The sequence below is a fragment of the Protopterus annectens genome, chromosome 15.part0 (assembly GCF_019279795.1).
Source record: "Protopterus annectens isolate FY-2018-M chromosome 15.part0, PAN1.0, whole genome shotgun sequence".
NCBI classification, from domain to species: Eukaryota; Metazoa; Chordata; order Ceratodontiformes; family Protopteridae; genus Protopterus; species Protopterus annectens.
Window position 1 is genome coordinate 433511908 of NC_056749.1, and position 22162 is coordinate 433534069.

The 22162-nt window shown below is 37.1% G+C and overlaps 1 long non-coding RNA gene across 1 annotated transcript in view; it reads left to right on the forward strand.

Moving 5' to 3' along the window:
- Window positions 1-22162, forward strand: part of LOC122789736 — an 821846-nt gene that overhangs the window by 307110 nt on the left and 492574 nt on the right. The window contains exon 2 of the long non-coding RNA XR_006362868.1: window positions 19322-19451. This is a non-coding gene — a long non-coding RNA (uncharacterized LOC122789736). The remainder of the gene's footprint in view (window positions 1-19321; window positions 19452-22162) is intronic.

A 22162-nucleotide genomic window follows, 5' to 3' on the forward strand; every position in this document is an offset into this window, starting at 1 on the left:
GCTTGAAGTTATGGGAAATAGTAGTGTAAGCTAGATTAAGAAGGGAGGTGATGATTAGTGATCAGCAGTATGGTTTCATGCTGGGAAAAAGCACTACAGATGCGATGTTTGCTCTGAGAGTGTTGATGGAGAAATATAAAGAAGGTCAGAAGGAGTTGCATTGTGTTTTTGTGGACTTGGAGAAAGCATATGATAGGGTGCCTAGAAAGGAGTTGTATTGTATGCGGAAGTCAGGAGTGGCAAAGAAGTATGTAAGTGTGGTACAGGATATGGATGAGGGTAGTGTGACAGTGGTGAAGTCTGCAGTGGGAGTGACAGATGCGTTTAAGGTGCAGTTGGGGTTACATCAAGGATCAGCTCAGAGCCCTTTCTTATTTGCAATGGTGATGGACAGGTTGACAGATGAGATCAGACAGGAGGCCCCATGGACTATGATGTTTGCAGATGACATTGTGATCTGTAGTGAGAGTAGGGACCACGTTGAGGAGACCCTGGAGAGCTGGAGATAGACTCTAGACAGGAAAGGAATGAAGGTCAGCAGGACTAAGACAGAATATATGTGTGTGAATGAGATGGAGGATAGAGGAATGGTGAGGATGCAGGGAGTAGAGTTGACGAAGGTGGATGAGTTTAAGTACTTGGGATCAACAGTTCAGAGTAATGGTGAGTGTGGAAGAGAGGTGAAGAAGATAGTACAGGCAGGGTGTAATGGGTGGAGAAGGGTGTCAGGAGTGATTTGTGAGAGACGGGTACCAGTAAGAGTGAAAGGGAAGGTCTACAAGAGGGTAGTGAAATCAGCTATGTTGTATGGGATGGAGACGGTGGCATTGACAAAAAGGCAGGAGTCAGAGCTGGAAGCGGCAGAGTTAAAGATGTTAAGATTTGCACTGGGTGTGACATGGATGGACAGGATTAGGAATCAGTATATTAGAGGGTCAGCTCAGGTTGGACGGTTTGGAGACAAAGTCAGAGAGGCGAGATTGCATTGGTTTGGACATGTGCTGAGGTGGGATGCTGGGTATATTGGGAAAAGGATGGTAAGGATGGAGCTGCCAGGTAAGAGGAAAAGAGGAAGGCCTAAGATAAGGTTTATGGATGTGGTGAGAGAGGACATGCAGGTGGATGGTGTGACAGAGCAAGATGCAGAAGACAGGAAGAAATGGAAACAGGTGATCTGCTGTGGTGACCCCTAATGGGAACAGCTGCAAGAGAAGAATAAGACCTGTATATTTGATCTGTTTTCATAAACTCAGTAGAAGCTAATTGAAGAGTGCATGAAAGATTACTAGATGTTTTAATAAAGTTACTCTTATGTGATTGGAATTATATCTTATTTGTTGCAGAAGGGATAGGTGTTATTGTTATGGAATGGATTGTAGGGGGGAGGAGTAGCTTTCATGGTAAAAGTATGGATCTGAAGTATAATTTGTAAGGGGGTTAGAGCTGATTATATGAAATCAGGTGTGTATATGAAAGAAAATAAGGTAGGATAAGGGGGGTGGCTGGTAATATATATGTGGAAGTAGAACAATGTGGATACATCTCCTTCTGGTTTAGCAGGAAGCAATTAGCAAGTGCAGGTGCAGCAAAACAGATTCTTAGTTAGAGCGTCTTCTGTGTGGCGACATGCGTGAATGGGCGTTCCTTCATTGAAGGTTGTGCGTTAGGCCCGGCAAGCCAGCACATAAAAATCTACTGCCAATCATTAGCGGACTGGAGTTCCGCTGTGGCGACTCCTAACCGGGAAATGCCGAAAGACACAAATTTCCAGAATGTTTAATTAAGAACCCTGCTAAGCATAATATAGTGTAAATGGAAATGCTGACAAGGGGAGAAAAATATATAAACTTTTAAGCTGTAGTAAGTGCTATGCAAAAACGTTTTCAGAAGGTATACATAAAATGGAATGGTAATAACAAGTGCTTATAGTGCTCTCCAAACATGCAGTAGGAGTATACCAAAAAAAAAACAGATGTGTATCACTGAGAAAACACAAGCCAGGAAAGAAAAGCTGCATTGAGGGCAGGTAAGGCAGTATGAGTATATATGGACGATGATAACAAGTGAAGGTTACTGCTAGTATCGCTTGTCTCCTCAGCTGCAGCATTTTAAACTGTAAGCCCTTCCACTAGTCTTAATTGGCAGATTCTAGAGGTGCACTGTATTGGCAGCTATAGAAAATAAAAAGGTCTAGCAAGCTGAAACAATGAAAATTTGGTAACTCTGTTCAATAATAGATTTATTGACACTTTGACGGATGACATAATAGATGAAATATAGACGGCAGCAGCTCAGCATGGGGTTTGGAATCATTCACTTCAGTGTCTGAAATGAATTAATAACTTAAAATCTATAAATCTGTAAAGATAACCCCACTTTGGAGCGTAATTTATCTTATCCCATAGTTGTTTTATATCTTAGCTTCCTAGCATATTACAGAAGTATAGTTTATTGCCCAGAAATGTTTTAATGCCTTTCCCTTTCTTCATTCCATTTTTGTACTACAGATAAAGAAGGTCTTATCATTTATCCTTCTTCAGATATTTCAGCCTTAGCCTGCTTGACTTAGGGGACCACACTCTTTCTGTAGTTTCAGTGTTAGTTGCTCCCCATTATTTTACGTTCTTAGACTGTATTGCTGAGATCAGTAAAATGTTATAAAATGCACATAGCATATTAAGTGAAGTTCTTTTCAAAATAGTTAATGTTTGGAGATATGTTTATCTTTAGACAATGAATAATTTATACTGCAGTATATAATCAAACAGATACTCATAGTTTGATCAATGAAATGGTACCTGTATTACTACAGAATGTTATGGACAACATTGGAATAACACAATTTTTTGAATCTGCTTTATAAGTGGCACCTATCATTCACAAAGTATTTAAGTAGAGACTAATTAAGACATTGTAGAGGATGTTTTGAAAACTTCCTTGGACTGCAACTTTGGCTACTAAAAACATTTGCAATTTAGCTCCTTTGTCTAGAGTATGACTTAAATCATTCCTGTCAACTGTCCAGATTTTCACAGAATGTCCATATTTTTACCTCATATTTTTGGTGTGCTCCTCATAAAATTTGTGTTTTTCTGGTAAATCACTGAGGACTGAGGTCACTAGATAATGACATGGATTTGAGTTTCAGACTTCATGTCCTTGTGAAAACTCACGCCAGCACAAATTCTGTTAGTCTAGTAACTTTCTATAAGAGCAATATTTAAAATCTGTCCCTATTTTTGAGACTTTGTCTGCCATTATGTTAGGTTTTGTCCAGGTTTCTTGCACTAAGTTTGCAAGTTATGACTTAAATGCAACCTACAATTTAGCACACATGAAAGAAATTCAGTAAAACGAGTTGCACACCAGTACCTTTCCTACTGACATTCTAAGAAGTCAACAACTCAAAACACTGACATTATAAGAAGTGAAGAACAAAATTGTATTGATGTAGTGATGTAGTAGTCCCCAGTAGAACATTTTGTTGAGTAAAATAAATTGCAAAATAGTACCAAACACTTAAATTGAAAACTGAGGCTTTACATAGAAGATCAATTATGAGAAGAAATATATATTGGAGTTTTCTTTAAAAACAGTGACTTCAGCTTACAAGTTGCACAAACTGTTTACAGATGTAATTGATGCAAAATTAGAAAGCAAGTAACTGATAAACACATAATGCTACATTGGTTCCTTATTGGTCTAGGGTTCTTTTTAAAGTATTTAGAAATCAGTAAGCAGTTAGAAACCATATATTAATGAATCTTCTGCATAATGTGTAAGACATGACCTATTTGGAATGCTCTACCCAGAGCTGGGTCTTGATAAAATGGGGCCCTAGGCAGAGTAATAGACCTGGGCACCCGAGGTCATACCTATATCCCATTACTTGGCTGTTTCAACCTAATTACCATAAAACAATGTTATAACCTGTCAAAACTAAGCATCTGTTTGTGACGGCCGTGCCCTGGCCCAGCAATCAAGGAGCCTCAATCCTCACCACTAACACCAGGGAGGTTGTCTCCTAGAAAAGAAAAGGATAACTAATACACACAGTAAAGTACAATTTCCCTTAAGTGCACATAGAGATCACAGTCAGTATGGGGCTGGTTGCTCCTTTGCTCACCAGATCCCCAATAAGACTCACCACTGGCACAGCTATAGGGTCAGGTCTCAGCCTAACTGGGCAAGCTAAAACCTCCAGTACCCTCTCTGTCCAACCAGTGCTTCATGTCTCTGCCCAGGTAGCTGATACATACACACACACACACACACACACACACACACACACACACACACACACACACACACACACACACACACACACACTTTGAGATGAGGTTATACAACCACACTGACTTTCCCGGGAAAAGGCTGGCACAGGTTCTCCAGCTGTGCCCCTATTACCCAGACCATATTGTAGTAATTCCTGCCACCACCCAGTTAATTATCAGCTACTAAAAGGCCCTTAAAAGGGTGTCCAATTATTACTATGCAATATTATAATCCAATGGTAGTATGACTAATCAGTCTCAAGGCTTATTGGAAGGGCTTATTACAATAAACTCTATAAATATATAATGTACTCTAAAGCATACTTTATCTCTACATACACCAGCCACAGGTAGAAGATTTTAAAAATATTTAATAATAAATAATTAAAACACAAGACAAAAGTACTACACCACAGAGATATCTAAGAGTTCAGAGATCACACAGAAACTTAAAATAATGCAGTAGTACAGGCCTGATTTCAAAGAAAAATACCTAATTAATCTTTACTAGCTTTAACTATTCCTACAAGAAATCACAGTGCTAAAACTTACATGTGAGCTAAGGCAGAGTGCTAAGTTAGATATCCAAGATCAAAATGCTTCAAGTCTCTTGTGAGAAAACAGTATATAAACATTACTAACAAACATGTCTGCTGGGTCTCTCCCAAATTACATCATGTTGACACTTAGGTTTTCCCAGGCAAACAAACTGCATTATTTAGCAATCTAACACCTGCTCAGAAACTTACAACAGTACAAAGCATTTCACATATACACTCTAGCAGAAACCAGAACAATAAAGCACCTTCCACATGTAAATTCTGGTCATACACTTTAGCTTTAAAACAATGGGCATGAAACCTTCATTCAGACTCACTGGAGCCGAATTCTAACATGAAAGGGTCACAACATGCTTCACTGCGCCAGTAGAGTGCAATGTTGTCACATATTTTGCAGTTCCACATTTTACAGTATTCTTTTACACTCAAGAAAACATGCCTGCATTTTGCATTTATTTACAAATGCCAGAATTATATATCAAATTCTATTTGACTAGGCTGGCAGCCTTCGCCCATCTCTCCGCAATCGTCACACTGTTAAACAAATTAACAAAATTCAGTTTTGCAGATAACACCATCAAAGTGTTTTAAAACTACTTAGAAAACAGGACTTTCCAAGGCCATACCGATAACCAAATTTCTTCTCACGCTACTATGAGCACAGATGTCCCTCAAGACTCAGTCTTGCGGCCCACTCCTCTTTTCTTCATTCATAAATGACATCTCAGACAACAATCCTTCATTAAGCTTCATTCTTTATGCCAATGTCATCCTCCTGTTTTATTTGGACAAATGCCAAATTAAACTCCAAACACAGTTACAAAATTCCTTTTCCAATCTTTGTTACTTACCCATAATACACACTTCAAAATAAATCATAAAAAGAGCAGTTTTATGCTATTTGCTTCTCGACTTAAAATGCTTCATCTTTTCAGCATGGACATCACAGATAACCACAATAATTCCAACCCCTACACTAAGGAATACATATATCTAAGTCTCTCACATTATCTTTATATACTGAAAATTATACATTGTCACACTTAAAACTCTGCTATCACATTTCCCACTTTCTCAAGCCTGTAGCACATACATCCATTGCAAAAAATGTTCTAGTCCAAGACTTAGAGTATGGGCTACTATTAATACTGACCTTCCATTCTTCCAATAATACCAAAAGACTACGTAGCTGAATCATCTAGTGCCCAGTCTCAGTACAGTGGCCCAACCCCTAAAGTCTTCAACTGAAGTGCAAAAAAAAAAAAATATTTCAGATTTTATTGTAGCAAGCCAACATATAAATATAGTACTTTTATTTCACATTTTATAGCAAGAACATTAATTGACAACTATTTGCTAAACAAGACACGCTCACATTGAAAACAGACTTTGCATTAGCAATGTATTGGGTAACCCATTAAACTGCAAGAGATGTGGTGGGATTCATAATCAAATAGTATACAGTAAAATACAAATTACAAGCTCTAAGAAGGGTGTAGGAATTCAAAAGACATATAAGTAAGGTATTTGCTAACAGCCTGGGGCAGCCCACTGCATGCAAGTGTTTTCAGGCTCAGCCTGGGGCAGTGTTTGGCGAAGTGAGTTGGTCAGAGTCACAGACAAGACAAAACAAATGCAAAGGGAATCAACTCCTACACTACAGGATGCAGCTTAACAGCTCATAACCTTAACCATGTGCAATAAGTGTCAGACAAACTGTTGTAGCCAAATCACGGTGTATTTCTCACCCATGTGCTTACAAAAGGCAGGCTAATTTAAGAATGTATTCATAGTGAAACTCATAGACTTCATACTGTCCATTTTATTCACCCCCAAATAATAAAACACAGTGTCAACAAAACAAAGAAACAAAGAAACATATTGAAAGTACATGTTTCATAGGATGCTGCGCCTGTTTACTAAAAGTGATTCCTTCCATAAAACCATAACTACTCTGGGATGCATGAACTAAGAATTATACATACATACACACACACACACACACACACACACACACACACACACACACACACACACGCACACACATGATCATCAGTTACAATCATTTACATGACTGTGTACCCATAAAATGTTTGTTTGCTGTCAGATGAATGAACCAATAAAAATAATGACTAAGCAGTATATTTCAGCTTACACATGTGAGAATCATACAGTGCAACCCATTGCATCTCTCATGTCTCCCAAACTCTTAGCTCAAGAATCAGAGACCAACACCTAAGATCAGGAGCCAATTTTAAATATTGGTCTTATTTACTTACAAAGTTGCTAATATAACTGGTTTTGCATTACCAAGAATTTTTCAAAGGTATGAGGTCTGAATCTCATGTTTGTCATTATTTAGTAACTGCTGTCCACAGCACTTTACCAGAAAGCCACATATTTGAGGGAAAATATTAGGCACAGTTAAACACTATACCCATTGGATATGTGTGCCCTTTCTCTCTCTCACTCTCTCTCTCTCACACACACATCCTGATTACAGCCACTTTTATGACTGCACACCTGAGAGCACATGAATGAATAAATTCATAAATACTGCTGCAGAAAGGTAACTCTGCTTGCTGCTGTCAGAACCATTACAATTCATCTCATTGCATCCCCCCAACCTTTCAGTCTCTGTGCTCAAGAACCAGAAATAAATATTTCTGTTATACATAGAAAAGTGGTAGAATAACAAGATTTGCATAATTCATTAACTATTTCCTGAAGGATGCAAAGGCTGAAGCTCATGTCTGTCATTATTTAGTGACTACAGTTTAAAATAAGCTGTCAGAAAGCCACAAATGTTACAAAGAACAGTTTAAAATATCTCTCATCTTCTATGCAAAGGCCCCAAAAGAGGCACATTTTGAATATTAGCTTATGCATTTGTGAACCAAGTAAACCCAATAGACAAAAGAGTTAATTTTCAGGGGTAACTTAGGAGCACTCTTATTTTAAGTGATTTGTTCAAAGTCACAAAGTAAACAGACATAACTGGAAGGACTCTATCACTGACTACTATTGACTACAGGAACCATTTCATTAACTTCTCAGGGTCTTATATTCCAGAAAATTCTAATTCACCTTAAAAAGACAAAAAATATCTGAGTAATAAGAGCTATGATTGATATTAATTAATAATTGAAAAGACAAAGAAATGAATGTGAGGCAAAGCATGCATATGAGGCATTACTAGAGATGCTCTGTAAAATCAAAGACATATAAGAGGCAGACTATTCTAATTCAATTAAACTATTAAGAGAACAACAGGTTTTCATCAACAAGAATTTTCTGAATGATTACATGAAACTGTAATGACTGGTTTTACTTACTGAGAGAGTGGCCCTAGGTCAACTGGTGCCCTAGGCAAAACAGCTCCACGGTGCCCCCCAACACATTACCTAGTGCCCCCATCCTGGTCTACCTACACCAAATAAATACTGGAAAAGTGCCCCTGCTACACCGGCGCCCTAGGCGGCCGCCTAGTTGGCCTATGCCTAAGGCCGGCCATGCTGAGAGTATACTTCAGAGATTTTAACCCCCGAAGATTTTGCAGAAAATGAAGTAGTTAATCTACCAGTTAATGCAGAGGAGTAAGGTTATAAGTTATTAATGAACTGTTTCTTGTAGTCTAGGGTGCAGCCTTTGACAGAAAATTAGCTAACTATTATAGCACCTGGTATCATTCTTCAATCTGGCAACCCCTTGAAAATAAAAGAAGCTCCTTCGAATTCTGAAGCAAAACAATTTTAAGCTATAGCATTTATATTTCCATTTTAAACTATAGCAAACTGCTTGCTACATTTGTATCAAGCAGCTGCCACAGTTTATGCCACATATAGATTGCCAAAGTGCTTCCATTCAGATTGCAAATGGATTACTGGTATTCATTTCTGAATGCTGCTAATGCACTGAAGATGGATCTGGATCTAAAATTTCAGCCCCCTAACACTTTCCACCATTTTATAGCTGACCCTTTTATCCCACTTTAGATATGCATCTGGGCTTAGATTCTTCTCTCTCCATTTGCATAATGCATGACTCTGAAGAAGTAAGTTAACCAAATAGTGCTCTTGAAATGTGGCTTTATCTGGTTAATAGATTGAAAAACAAATAATTAATAACTATGATGCAAAAATGGGAGTTACATGTTTTTTTTTCTGACCATGAATTGCACTAGCAGTAGAAAATACGAATGGCACTACATTACCAGAAAATGTTTTCTTTTTTTCTCAAATATTTTTATTGAGTTTTTCAATTAGATATGTTTCCATATCTTCATCATATATACATACAATATATACAGATTAACAACAAATTAGTATCAGCAAACATTCTGTAACAACAAAACCAACTATTTACACGGGTGTCTAGATTAACAAGTATGGTTTACATTTCCAGTCAAGATTAATTTCATAAGATATTACAGTCATTCTTCTCTAGTATTTCAATCACTTTCTGTAATGAGGTGTAATAAGATGTTATTCTTTCTGTTCTTTTTCTGATGGTGGTTGGTTCTAGTTGTGATACATTTAATACAATGTTTCTGTATCCTTTCAATGCAGGAGAAGTTTAGCCTTTCCAGTCTGTTGTAATGGTCTTGCGTGCTATGGTTAATAAAGTCCATAAGTGTGAAAACGTGCATTGAATAAAATTAAAGATTTGGATAGTTGCAATTTATCATTAAAAACTGCTTGTAAGAAATAAATTACTTTATCCCAAACTGCTTTTAACAGTTGACAATCATAAAACATATGTTTCCAATCTGGTTTCAGTTTTATTTTGCAAATCCAACATCCAGTATCATGTTTAAACATTAACTCCATTTTATTTAGTGTTATATAGGATCTGTGAATAAACTTCCATTTGAATAGCTTCCATTATAGTTATAAACCTGTTTACTTTGAGGAGAAAAGTATTCATTTTTTATCATTATGGATTTGATTATTAATTGTTTTATAGTAATCACAAAGGTTTTCTTTATGATACAGTTTTTTTATTATTTTATAAATATTTGATAAGTGGCATTTTCCTTGAACAGATTGAGTTTTTAAGATAATCATGTGCTCTATAAAATTTAGAACTCTGTTTAATTGTTAACTGCATTGTTTCTAATCTATTTGTAATATATTGTCTTAAATTCTGTATTACTAGCCACACATTACTAAGTTAGATTTACTTTTTATTTGTTCCATTGTTAGAACTTGCCCAGATTCTAACAGTTGATGCCAATAGACTAGTTTATTCCTTCTGAGAATCTTAATTGTATCCATATCAAATGTGTTAATATTGTTCTGTATGCAAGCAAGAGGGTATAAGAAGAATGTCCAAGCTTTTATGTCAGGATTTTTATTCAACAGGTTCTTATATGTACTTAATATGTATGTTATGAATATGGAATTTATATATTTGTGTTTATTTTCGGTTATATGTTCTCTCATCATCCAAAGAAAAATATTTGATACTATTTCTATATAAGGTGATGACAACTTAGAACCAGATTTTAGCCATATTCATTCTTGTAATTGCTTCCACCAGCTGAATAAGTAGTATTAACCCATAATGACATTGACTTTATGATTGATGATAATGCATATATCTGTATATCTGGAAGACCAATTCCACCTGCTTTCCAGTCAGATAAATGATAATTTATTGCTATTCTGGGTTTAATCAGGTACCATAAAACTTTAGCATTAATTTATTAAATTGTTCAATATAAGATTTAGAAAGATGAATTGAGAAGGCTTGTATAAAGTATAGTAATTTAGGAAAAATAATCATTTTGATTTTATAAAGTCTCAAAAGTGCCAAGGGACATGAAAATGCCACCAAGATAACATTAAAAGGATGTTTATTCAGCCAAAAAAAATATAAAAAGTTTTGTATCTCGTTAACATAGAATTCCTTAAAATCTTTCATGTTCATTATATATGAAGATATTCTGGTTACAGTTACTTTCTGTTTCATATTCATGTCTAAGTCAAAAGTAATTGTATTATGGTCTGACAATGGACACATGATTACTTTGACATTATCTAGTTTTGTAGTTAGGTCTCTTGATATGTATACCCTTTCTATTCTTGACTATGTATCGTGTTGATGAGAATAGTGTGTAAAAATAATGTATTAGAATCAGCATATTCGTTTATGTCTACAATATTAAAACATTCAATAAAATCAGGTAATACCCTTGTGGTTGCTGCTTTCTTACATGTGTTGTTTCCATTAGTATCACATTCATTCATTATACAATTGAAGTTACCTGCTATGATTGTATTTCTTTTTGAGTAATGTATAATGTATTCTAAATGTTGTTAGGCCACTTTGACTCCTAGTCCAGGTATCCAATAATATTTAGTAGTGTATATATCTTCCCATTTAATATTATCATTACTAAACAAACATCCCTGATTTATCTTGATATGTGTTTATGATGCGGGGTACTAAAATAGATTTTTTCAATAAAATTGCTACTCCTCTCCTCTTTTGTTTATAATGGGAACTTACTAAAACTGTATAATTACTTGAGTTGATTTTTGTTTATATCCTCTTGCACAAAGTGCATCTCCTGTTGGAAAATAATTTGAGCTTTGAACATCTTCAAGTATTGTAAGAGACTCGCCCTTTTACAACTGTTATTTAAGCCATTTACATTTATAGAAATACATTTCATTGTATGATTCCTACTACCAAAATGGTTAGCCATATGTAGATATTATTGTTAGAGAACAAACATATTTAACTAAATTCCTTAATCTCTTCTTTTGTGGCAGAATAATTATAAATCATAGACACCCAATGAAAAAGTTAAAGAATAAATCATTACAAATTGAGATAAAAACAATCCAACCCTCCTATGGGGAAACAAACCCCACTCTTGAATAGCTTAGCCATCTCCTCTAATATCCCTACCAAGGCTCATTTCTTAGTCTATCTAATCATGTTTGCTTTAAGAGAAAGGAGCTTACTATTACTATATCTCTTTACTTTTTTTTGTAATATATTTCCATCTGCAATATACATGTTTAAACCCAAGTGATTATATTGATCCCATTTATATGATTATAATAATCGTATTATTCGATGTTAAAATAATGTAATTTACATATAACTTTAACATTTGCTCATAATATTCAAAGGTTGCCAGTTAATAAAACTTTATCTACTAAAAATGGAGTAATACTTTAGTTTTATCTTTTTAAACTGTACACAGATATAGACTCAGGTAATTACACTTGTGTGATCATTGACTGGGCACTGCGTGTGTATTTAATGTATTAGATATAGCAATCAGCAGGAAGTATACTGGTAGAAATGAAAATTGTCAATAAATGATAGTACATACGCTTGTAAGAAAATAATATAACATGTAAGACTTGTATATTGTCTAGTAGCTCTTTTATAGATAGTACATATTTCACTTTTTTTCTGTTTAATGCATTTCCCAAAAAGGCATGACTAAATTTTTGTGTTTATTTGAACCTGGAGAAATTGCTTTACATCATTTATTCTAGCATATTACCTATATTTGTGTCAATACTGGAATGTTATAAAGAAAATCTACATATACTGTATCATTTTTTTAAGTTACATGATGTCTCTGTTAAAAGTTCACTTACTAATTTTTACTCACCTTCAACAATACAGTTCTTATGTAGTTAAAATAAATTTCCTTTAAGAAGCTTAAAAAAGACAAACAGATCATGTTAACCTATAACCGACTGCTTACATCATTCCCACACCGTTTAGTTTTGTTTTGTGCTATTCACATGCTCACACAGGGATTTTTAGCTTCTAGATGGTTTAATATGAAAAATACCACCCTAAAAGCAAGGAAAGGAAGCATTTTAGCTCACAATCTTGGCAGGAAGCTGAAAAATAAGTGCGTATTTTGTATTTCAAGCTTATGGAATGTTTAACAGCTTTTCTTCACTCTATATGGCTGCTTAAGTAACCCAGACACACTTTAAACAGGCTAAAATGAATTACAGCCATGAAACAACGTCTGTGAATGTTATTTTAAATTTTCCCTTCTTTTTTCATCCCTGCATATAAAAAAACAACTTCTTCTTACATTTCAAATAAATATCAGTAACTAAGGCATTTCAAACCATGAAACAAAGTAAAGAATTTGTAAAGTAGTCTGTCAACATTTTAAGGCACTTCGAATATTTTAAGACTTCTATGTCAATTCAGTATACTAATATTAAATATAATAGATAAACAGCTGTTAAAGATCAGTTTTCTTTTCTAAGAATATTATTAATTTATTATATCAGTACTATTTAAAAAAAATGAACAGTATGATATGTTACAAGAAAAGCTTCCCTTTCACTTTGATCTCTTAGGTTCATAGGTTCATATGTACGTACTAGTCTATCTGCCCGAGGGCATCTATAAGCCTAGCCAGAATGTGTTGGCTTTCGCCAACCCCTTAGATTAGTTCCCTGTGCCTCTGTCCAGCAGAGCCATTAGTTCCCTGTGCCTCTGTCCAGCAGAGCCACTGCAGTGATGCCCGGGGTAAATTTTCTGTTTCCCATCCACTCGTCAAGGTTTCTCTTGAAGAGTGTTAGTGAGGGGCTCTGCCTAATGTAGATTGGAATCTTGTTCCAAAACATGGGAAGTCTCTGGGACAGGACTATATCCCTCCAGCACATCCTATTTATCATTGTAGTGAGGTTTAGATCCCTAGAGCGTGTGGCTCTTGGGAAATTGTTTTTTTTCAGGTGGAGCATGTCCATCAATTCTGGGTTGGACATGGCCTTGTATGTCAGGCAGAGATCATCTCTGAGTAAGCGGTATGCAACCGAGTACAGCTGGAGTTTCTTCAGTCGGGCTACATAGGGCATATGTTTGAGGCCAGTAATCCTCTTGGTGAGGTACTTCTGTGGTCTTTCCAGCTGTTGCAGGTGTATTGTAAGGTACATCCCAAATGGGGCATCGTACTCTATGATGGGTCTAATGAGTGATGAGTAGAGGGGCACAATAGCCTCTTTTGTTCTAGATGTGAACCCTTTTGTGATTAGGTGGGCCACATAGAAGGATTTTCTAACCACCTTGGCAATATGATTATCAAAGGAGAGATTACTATCTACTTGGGTCCCCAGATACCTTATTACATTTTCTGTATTTAGGGGACTACCACGTATGTGGTAGTTCACGGGTACTTTGTTTTTTCCAAAGGGGATGACTATGTACTTTTTGGCATTTAGCTTAAGGCCATGATTTTGACACCAGGTATCCATCTCAGTGAGACCCTTCTGGAGGATGTCTGTATCAGCTGGAGAGTCAATTATGGCCCCCAGTTTGCAGTCTTCTGTGAACTTGGTCAGCCATAGTCCTCCTGTGCTTGCCTGTACCTCTGAAAAGTATATACCGAACAGGAGGGGTTCCAGGACTGAGCCCTGGAGGATGCCACTTGTAACTGGCTTATAGTCGGATCTAGAGCCTGCAACTCTCACCGTGTGGGTTTATCCATGAGCCAATTGGCAACCCATCTCGTGACATAGGGGTTTATATTCAGGCTGGTGAGCTTGTCTATAATACCAGCATAGGGAATGGTGTTGAAATCCTTTGTGAGGTCTAGGTAGGCTGTATGGACCTCCTTTCCCTCATCTAAAGCCTTGGCAACTGTCTCAAAGAAGTCCACCAGGTTTAGGAAGTATGATCTGCCCCTAACAAAGCCAAACTGGGTAGGGTCCAATGTTTGAAGGTTCCCAATGTTTCTGTTAATGAATTCCATGATGATGCACTCCATAGCCTTGCAGACCAGGCTAGACAGGCTTATAGGGTGATAGTTTCCGAGGTCCATTGTGGCTCCACCTTTGTGGAGTGGGATAATGGTTGCTGTGCGCCACTGTATGGGTACATAGCCTGTAGAGAGGCTGAGTTTGAACAGTGTGTTTAGGTGAGGGGTTAGTTCATTTTGGAGCTCATGAAAGACACAGCCTGGGACACCGTCTGGTCCCATTGAAGCTGTATTTTTGGCTTTGGATAGGGCTGTTTTAACCTGTGTGTCAGTAATTGCCGGGGCACTACATTCTTCTGATATGGTTATGGGCCCTTTAGGGGGTAAGGGGTGAAGTTTTCACTAAACCTGTCTGCCAGAATGTTGGCAATATCAGTCGGTTCAGTGTATATTGTGCCATTCTGCACTAACTTAGAGCAGATCTGACAGCTTCCACTTAGGTTTTTGACATAGGTAAAGAACGCTTTGTGGTTAACTTTGGAGTCCTTGGCAATTTTTCTTTTGAAGCTAGCCTTGGATGATTTTATGAGGGAACATAGTTTCTTGCTGATACTAATCAGGGGTGTCTTTCCTTCTTGGAATTTTACTCTTCTCTGCACTAGTTTCCTCCTTCTATTGCATAGCTTGTTTATGGCAGGGGTCCAACAAACTGGTTTCCTTTTCTTGGAGGAGTGAGTCTTGGTTTGCTTGGGATAGCACAATCCATGAATTCTTGCAGGTGCTCATAGACTGCCTTTGTAAGGGATTCAGCAGCTTGGACAGCGTTGTCCTTTAGCATGGGGGCTGTGAACCTTTCCACCTTGGTCTTAAGTAACGTGAAGTTTGCTTTTGAAAAGTTTTTCACATGGTTTCCTTGATTGGGGGTGGGGGTGGAATGTGGATATCCAGAGTGATTAGTCTATGGTCTGATCTAACCAGCAAGGGTTTGACCTCTGGTGTAGAACACCAGTCGCCCATGTTGGTGATGACCAGGTCCAATATGTTGAAACCTCTGGTGGGAGGTGTTGACCAGTTGATCCAGGGCGTTCAAGTTTATAAATTCTAGGAAGTGTCTGGCAAGGGAGTTAGTACTTGAGTAGTTCTCCCAGTAAATGTTTGGGTAATTGAAATCACCCAATATTAGGGCCTTTGGTAGGACCTTCATATTTTCCAATGTCTCCAGAAATGCGGAATGGGGGTCCTGGGTCATGGTGGGTGATCTGTAGCAAGCTACAATTTGAATTGCAGTTTTACCCATTGTTAGTTGCACATGGATGATCTTTGAGACATTGTGCTGTGCCACTAACTTGGAGGTGTGGGCATCCTTGATGAATATGGATACACCCTTTTGTGTTTCGTTCCGGGTTCTGTGGCCAAAATGTATGGTATGAGTTATAGCTTGGCAGTGCTAGGGTGCTCTCAGGAGCCTTAAACCAGGTTTCTGTTACTGCACAGATATCGATGTTCTCCATACTGAGGAGTGCCTCGAGTGCATGCATTTTGAGGATTAGACTTCTGGCGTTGAGGAGCATAACCCTCAGTTTTTAGTCACTTGTGCTATTTATGGTGGTGGGTTTGTCTTTTGAGCCTTGCCTAAAAAAGGCACTATGGGGGTGGCAAAAGCCTTGGCCAGTATTTGAAAGCCTAAGGGTGACAGATGCAAGCCATCTCTTGCGAAGCAATGTGGCTTATCGAGCATGTCATCCCAGGGGGACAGATATTGGATCCCCATTGAATGACACAAGAAACTTAGCCAATTGTTGAAACTGATCATTTTTTCTTTATACTGCGGCATCATTCTTGGTGAGGGCAGGATGCTACTCAGGGTCAGGGTCATACAGGCCTGAGCTACATGATTAGAGAGGTCTTCCATGTCTCTTTTCATGTAGTCCAGGGAGGTCCGTCTCAGGTCATTCACACCAACATGGACAATGACAGAGTCATATTTGTACTTGTTCTGGAGTGACCTGAGTGCTTGTGTTATGTGGCGGATCCTGGTGCCCGACAGGCAGCTAACTAACCTTCTCCTTGTCCAGCCTAGTTAGTGGGACATTAGTTTTCCTGACTATAGAGTCGCCTATTACTAGTGTGTTGGGTATGTTATTTTGCCTTAAGGGCTGTGATTGCACGGCACACTGATTATGTGAAGTATGTGTTTCATGGTTTGTGATGGGGTGTGGAGGTTGCTTGGGTGTCTGCTTTGGAGGTCTCTGTTGCTTTTGCAGATTTTTATTTAGAGCCTCCGAGTATGTTTTTGTGTATTTATATGTGTTATTTGCCAGTGTTGGTTTAGTAGGTCTATGTGAGATTGGTGGTGTGTTGCAAGAATTTTCCTTCTCCTCTTGACTGTCAGTTCTACTCTTGGGTTGAGAGAGCTTTGCCTCCAGTTTGGCTGTATAATTGCATCTCTCGCATATATTAGTGTTTGGTGGTAGGAGGAGAGCGTTGTCTGTGTACATGAGGCAGTTGTAACATTGCCTCAAAATGCCAGATTCACCAGTTGGACTGGAGAGTACACCTGAAACTGCCCTTTGGACATGCCTGAATAGGTAAAGTGAGCTGTTTTACTGATTAGCTGGTAGGGACAAATAGAAAGCCTTGTCCTTCTGGACAGTATAGGGGGTCTAGTGCTAAGGTTAATTAGTGCTTGCTATGAGTTTTGAGGAAGTGCTGGGCTGTGAAATGAATGGTTTGAGTGCTTAAGTTGAAAGTTTGTCGGAAATGAAAGAGATAGAAATTAGCCCAAAATGGCCAATAAACTACTAACTTTTGGGCTACAGCAAACAAGGCGCACAAATTTAGGAAATAAACATATCAAATAAGCAGGCACAATAAGCCTTTAACCAGAAATTTCCAGCTCAGAAGGGTAGAATCTAGCCTCTCCTCCCACAAGAGTGCAGACCACAGACCTTCTTAATATAAAATAACTGGCCTGGAGCCCAAGTGCTTAAACCAGAACTAATACACTTTTAGAATAACAGACACTGAGCCTTCAATTAGCAATTCCCAACTTAGAAGGATGTAAGCTACCTGTCCTGCCACAACAGTGCAGACCCCAAACCTTCTTAATGTAAAACAACTGGTCTGAAGCCCAAGTGAAATAACCAAAAGACTTAGAATAACAGTTACAATTTAATCAGGCTACTACCAAGCAGTAATAAATACAGCAGAATAAACACAATTGAGTACTTTTATGAAGAGGCAAAAGCAAAATAAGGCAATACAGTAGGAAAAATCACAAATACAGTAAAAGCAGATAAAGTGCAAATTGTTTTATATATATATATATATATATATATATATATATATATGTATGTATATATATATATATATATATATATATATATATATATATATATGTATATAAAACAACAGAAAACAAGCAAACTGATTTGAACAAATTACCCAATTAACCAGTAAAAAAACCACAGAACTGAGCCCTGTTCCAGCAGTCTTCAATCAGACAAGTTCAGGGCCTAAGTGGGTGTGCCTACTCAAATGTTCTCTTTGTATTAGGCAGGATAAGCTAATGAGACTAGACTAGGATAGAGCTGGGATGGGACTGAACAGATGGGAATGGTAGGAGTGTCTGAAATCAAAATATGATCTCACTGTACTTGGTTGAGTGAGCAAATGAGATGGGCCCAGGAGGAGTGTTCAAACACTATTTTACAGGAGGGGCGGTCAATTCCAAAGCCACCAAGATTACTACCACAACAAGAACAGGGCGTGCGGGTGGGGAAAACTAAGTGCAGACAGGGAGAGACAGCTTCCAATTTTCAGTAAACAAATAGGCAGATAAATGCAGTACTATTTTTAACACAATATTCAATGAAACAAACAGAAAAAATAAAATTCAGTACTATTTTATAACACTGCAAGTTTGTACTTATCTCAGCTTGTAATAAAGCTGATCTAGGGTATACCAAACAGCTCCAGTATGCAACTATTCAGCAGAAATGATTCTATTCTTTTTGTAAAGCAGAAAGAGACTCTAGCACTATAATCACATATATAATGGTAAAGATAAGTAGTATATTATTTTGTTCTTATATGAATTTTACATTATTACTGTCTGTTTTTCTTTAAGATTTTTTGTTACATGCAAAATGCTATTTCAATCTTTATCAAAAAGTTAAATTAATGACAGCAAAAAAAAAGGAAACAAGAATAAAATGCCTTTACCTTTTTTCCTTTTAGTATTGAGTTCTTTTGATCAAAAGGTTTCATTTTGTTATTAGTGTGATGTTGCTTTATAAATTATTATTTGAGATAATTATAATTCCTTTTAATAAATACATATAATACATAAAAGCAATGTTTTAAAGGTTATTGATCTTTTAGCCTCTTCTTCTTGTCCATTATTTTCCAGTCATTTTTTTTCAGCTTGACATATTAGGGATAGCCAGACCAGTCCACTTCTTCTCTGTGGTCTAAAATGGTGTCAGAAGTTAAACTGAATATAGCTACATCCAGTGTATCAAACATTTTAGAACTTTCAGAAAAGAAGGCTTTACATCTTGCAGGAAATAGCAAGTGAACATTGAATTGTCTCTTCTTCAGTTCTTTTATTAAAAGTAAATATTCTTTTCTTTTAGAAATTACTGTTGATGAGTAGTCATTATCAAATCTTATAACATTGTCATTAAATTTAACAGGTGAATTTGTTCATGCTTTTTTCAATATTAATTCTTTATCCTGGGAAGAAAGAAACCTCACTATTATTGATCTTGGATTTTTATTCATATTGTTAGGATATTTAACGAACTGCCAGTGACCTACGGTCTGTTTCAATTCCATAAGCAAGAGACTCAGGTAAATTCAAAATGCTCGGAAGCCAGGAAGTAAGAAACGTTACCATATTGTACCCTTCAGTCTTTTTTGGTAAGCATAGATATGCGGATTATTTCTTTTGGATTTGTTTTCTATTTCATCAGCTTTGTTTAGTAAAGAAGTATTTTGTTTTGAGAGAAGATTTAACTGACGTTTGTGTTCAGTGATTCTGCCTTCCATGTCATTTAATGTCTCTTATTTCTTGTAGCTGCTCCATTTGTTTTGTACATTTTTCTTTAAAGGAGTCCATCTTATCAAATTTCAAAGATAAACCCTGCATAGTAGACAATAAGGATTGTAGTTCCTTCTTCATTGACTGGTCCTGTGAACTGTTCTTTGAATAACTCATCTTGAGGAGAAGTTGGAGCCCTTTCTCAATAAATTTTGACAGAAAATCCAATGAATTAAGATAAAATAATCCAATATTGACTTCCAAGAACTATAGTAGATGTGAAGCTATTGAATTAGTAAGTCTACAAATCCAGGTTGTTTTAATTTTCTGTCAAGAATATAATTTCGATAGCAGAGCTAAGAAAATGTGCTGTCAACCTGTCAGCATCCTGGTCATGCCCCCAGAAGATGTTTTCTCATGATCCAGTCAGTCAGAGATGTCTGTTGATCTGACTCTCTGAAATAATCTGAACAAAGAAAATGCCAGAAAAGTGTTCAATGTTTGACTTTCTGAGGCAAAACATGTCTCTCTACCACATATATATTCCCTGAGGTAATTGGCCCAGAGAAAAGAAAATGTCAGAGAGATGTCCATCCCAAACACACACAGACACATGCAACCTCTGCAATCATCATTATTACCAGAACAATATATTATCTTCTTTATCCAAATCTTTGCACTGTACTGCAAAATAACAGCAAACAAAAAGACCATGATGTACAGATTTCCAGTCCCCTGTATTGTAGCTCCAGAATGTCTCTTTCATTGGCTGGAATGCTGTTTATTCCAGACAATGAAACAGAAGCAAAACAGAGCAGCCAAGAAAAGTAAGGTAATCCAGGTTGGGAGGTATGGGCAGGACAGTCAGGGTTGAGGGGGTTGGGAGATATGTGTGAAACTATTTTTTTTAAATGTTTATCATATCTGCCTACCAGCACTGGGACCTAGGCAGCTGCTTAGGTTGCCTTGTGCTGGATCTGGCCCTTGGTCTACCACTGACATGATTGCACCTTCATTGGTATCCAGTTGTAATACTAAAATACTAGTTCATAGACAGAACAAAAGTGAGAGTCTCTGCATATAAGAGTTAACTGGCAATCTGCACCACTGTAACTCCAAAGTAAATGTCTTTCATCGCAGTTAGCAGTAGTATCTATTCTGTAATTAGTTATAACTGCTTGTTGGGCTGCCACAACACCATGGCCATGAAATATGAGTTGTAGCTTCATATGAAATTCAAATGTTTGAGTCAGACCAACTTGAGGACAGCATTTTGATAATTATGTATTTCTTTGAAATTCTTTGAATAAAAAGGGAGAGTCAAATACTTTATGCTTTGTGCACAAGTATTTGCGTTTTCTCCAGGTAATAATTATTGGAGATGATTAAATTTAGTAACATGTGGTGCGGGTGCTTGCTATTTGCATATAACATTAGTTTCACACAGGGATCACTTCATGAGGTTCTTCTATGAAATGTCAACTTCCTGAAAGTCAATGCTTCAAAACAAAGAAAAAATAAATGTCTGAAAGCCAAGCCAAAAGGGCAAAAAGCTTTTTTTTTTTTTTTTTTTTTTTTTGTAGGGGTCATGCCACCTTGCACCCCCCAAAAAAAAAACTTATAAATGCCAACTTCACAGTCACAATAACTTGAAGAAGGCAAAACAACTCCCTAAAAAGGGAATCATTGCTGGTGCACATCTAGAAATTGTACTAGTAATGATTTCCTATGGAGAAAAGCATTCAGCCTTATGCCATTCATCTTTTTTTTTTTTTTTTTTTTTTTTTTGCTGCAGGCTACTGACACTCAGGGAATTCATGCTAAATATTGTGCAAGAAAAGCCACTTCATGGCCTACTGGTTGTGAAGTTATTCCTAATGGAGTGCTGGCTGCTTTTGGAGGCAGCTATGAACTAAAGAACTCTGCATTTATGTATATAGTCTTTCTAAATTTATCAACCAAAATAAAAAAAAACTTTCTGAAAGATCATTAGTTAGTTTTATTCTAGTATACAGCTTTCCCTCCACTAGTTGACTCTTGAAAATTACATCTTATGTGTTCAGAAAGTTGTCATGGTAAACCAGTCGTGTTTTATCTACAGGTTTTTAGGGTAATGTATTTAAATTATATTATAGACCTGTCTGGGTCAATTTGGCAAATGAATAGTCCAGATAAAGTCCCTTGAACAGGACTCCATAGCATCACTGTAGAAAGTAACTTATTGTTATTGCATTTATATGGGGAGTGTTAGGCAACGACAAACATGTTTGGCCAAGATTCATCTGGAATATCCTGTTTGATCATTTGCCATTGCCATTGCCCATATGGTACTCTTCTTATGGTCATTCTGGTCAGAAAGCCATTGAAATGCAAACAAACTGAAGCTTAAATGCAAACAAACACCAATCACAACCAAAGTGATACATAGCTCAAAACACCAGTGTGCCACCAAACAACAGCCCCTAAGGCAAGACAATGTACCCACACTTTAGTCATAGGTGACTCTATAGTCAGGCACACTGCCATCCCACTCACCAGGCTGAACAAGGAGAAAATTACTATCATCTGCCTGTTGAGTGCCAGGATCTGC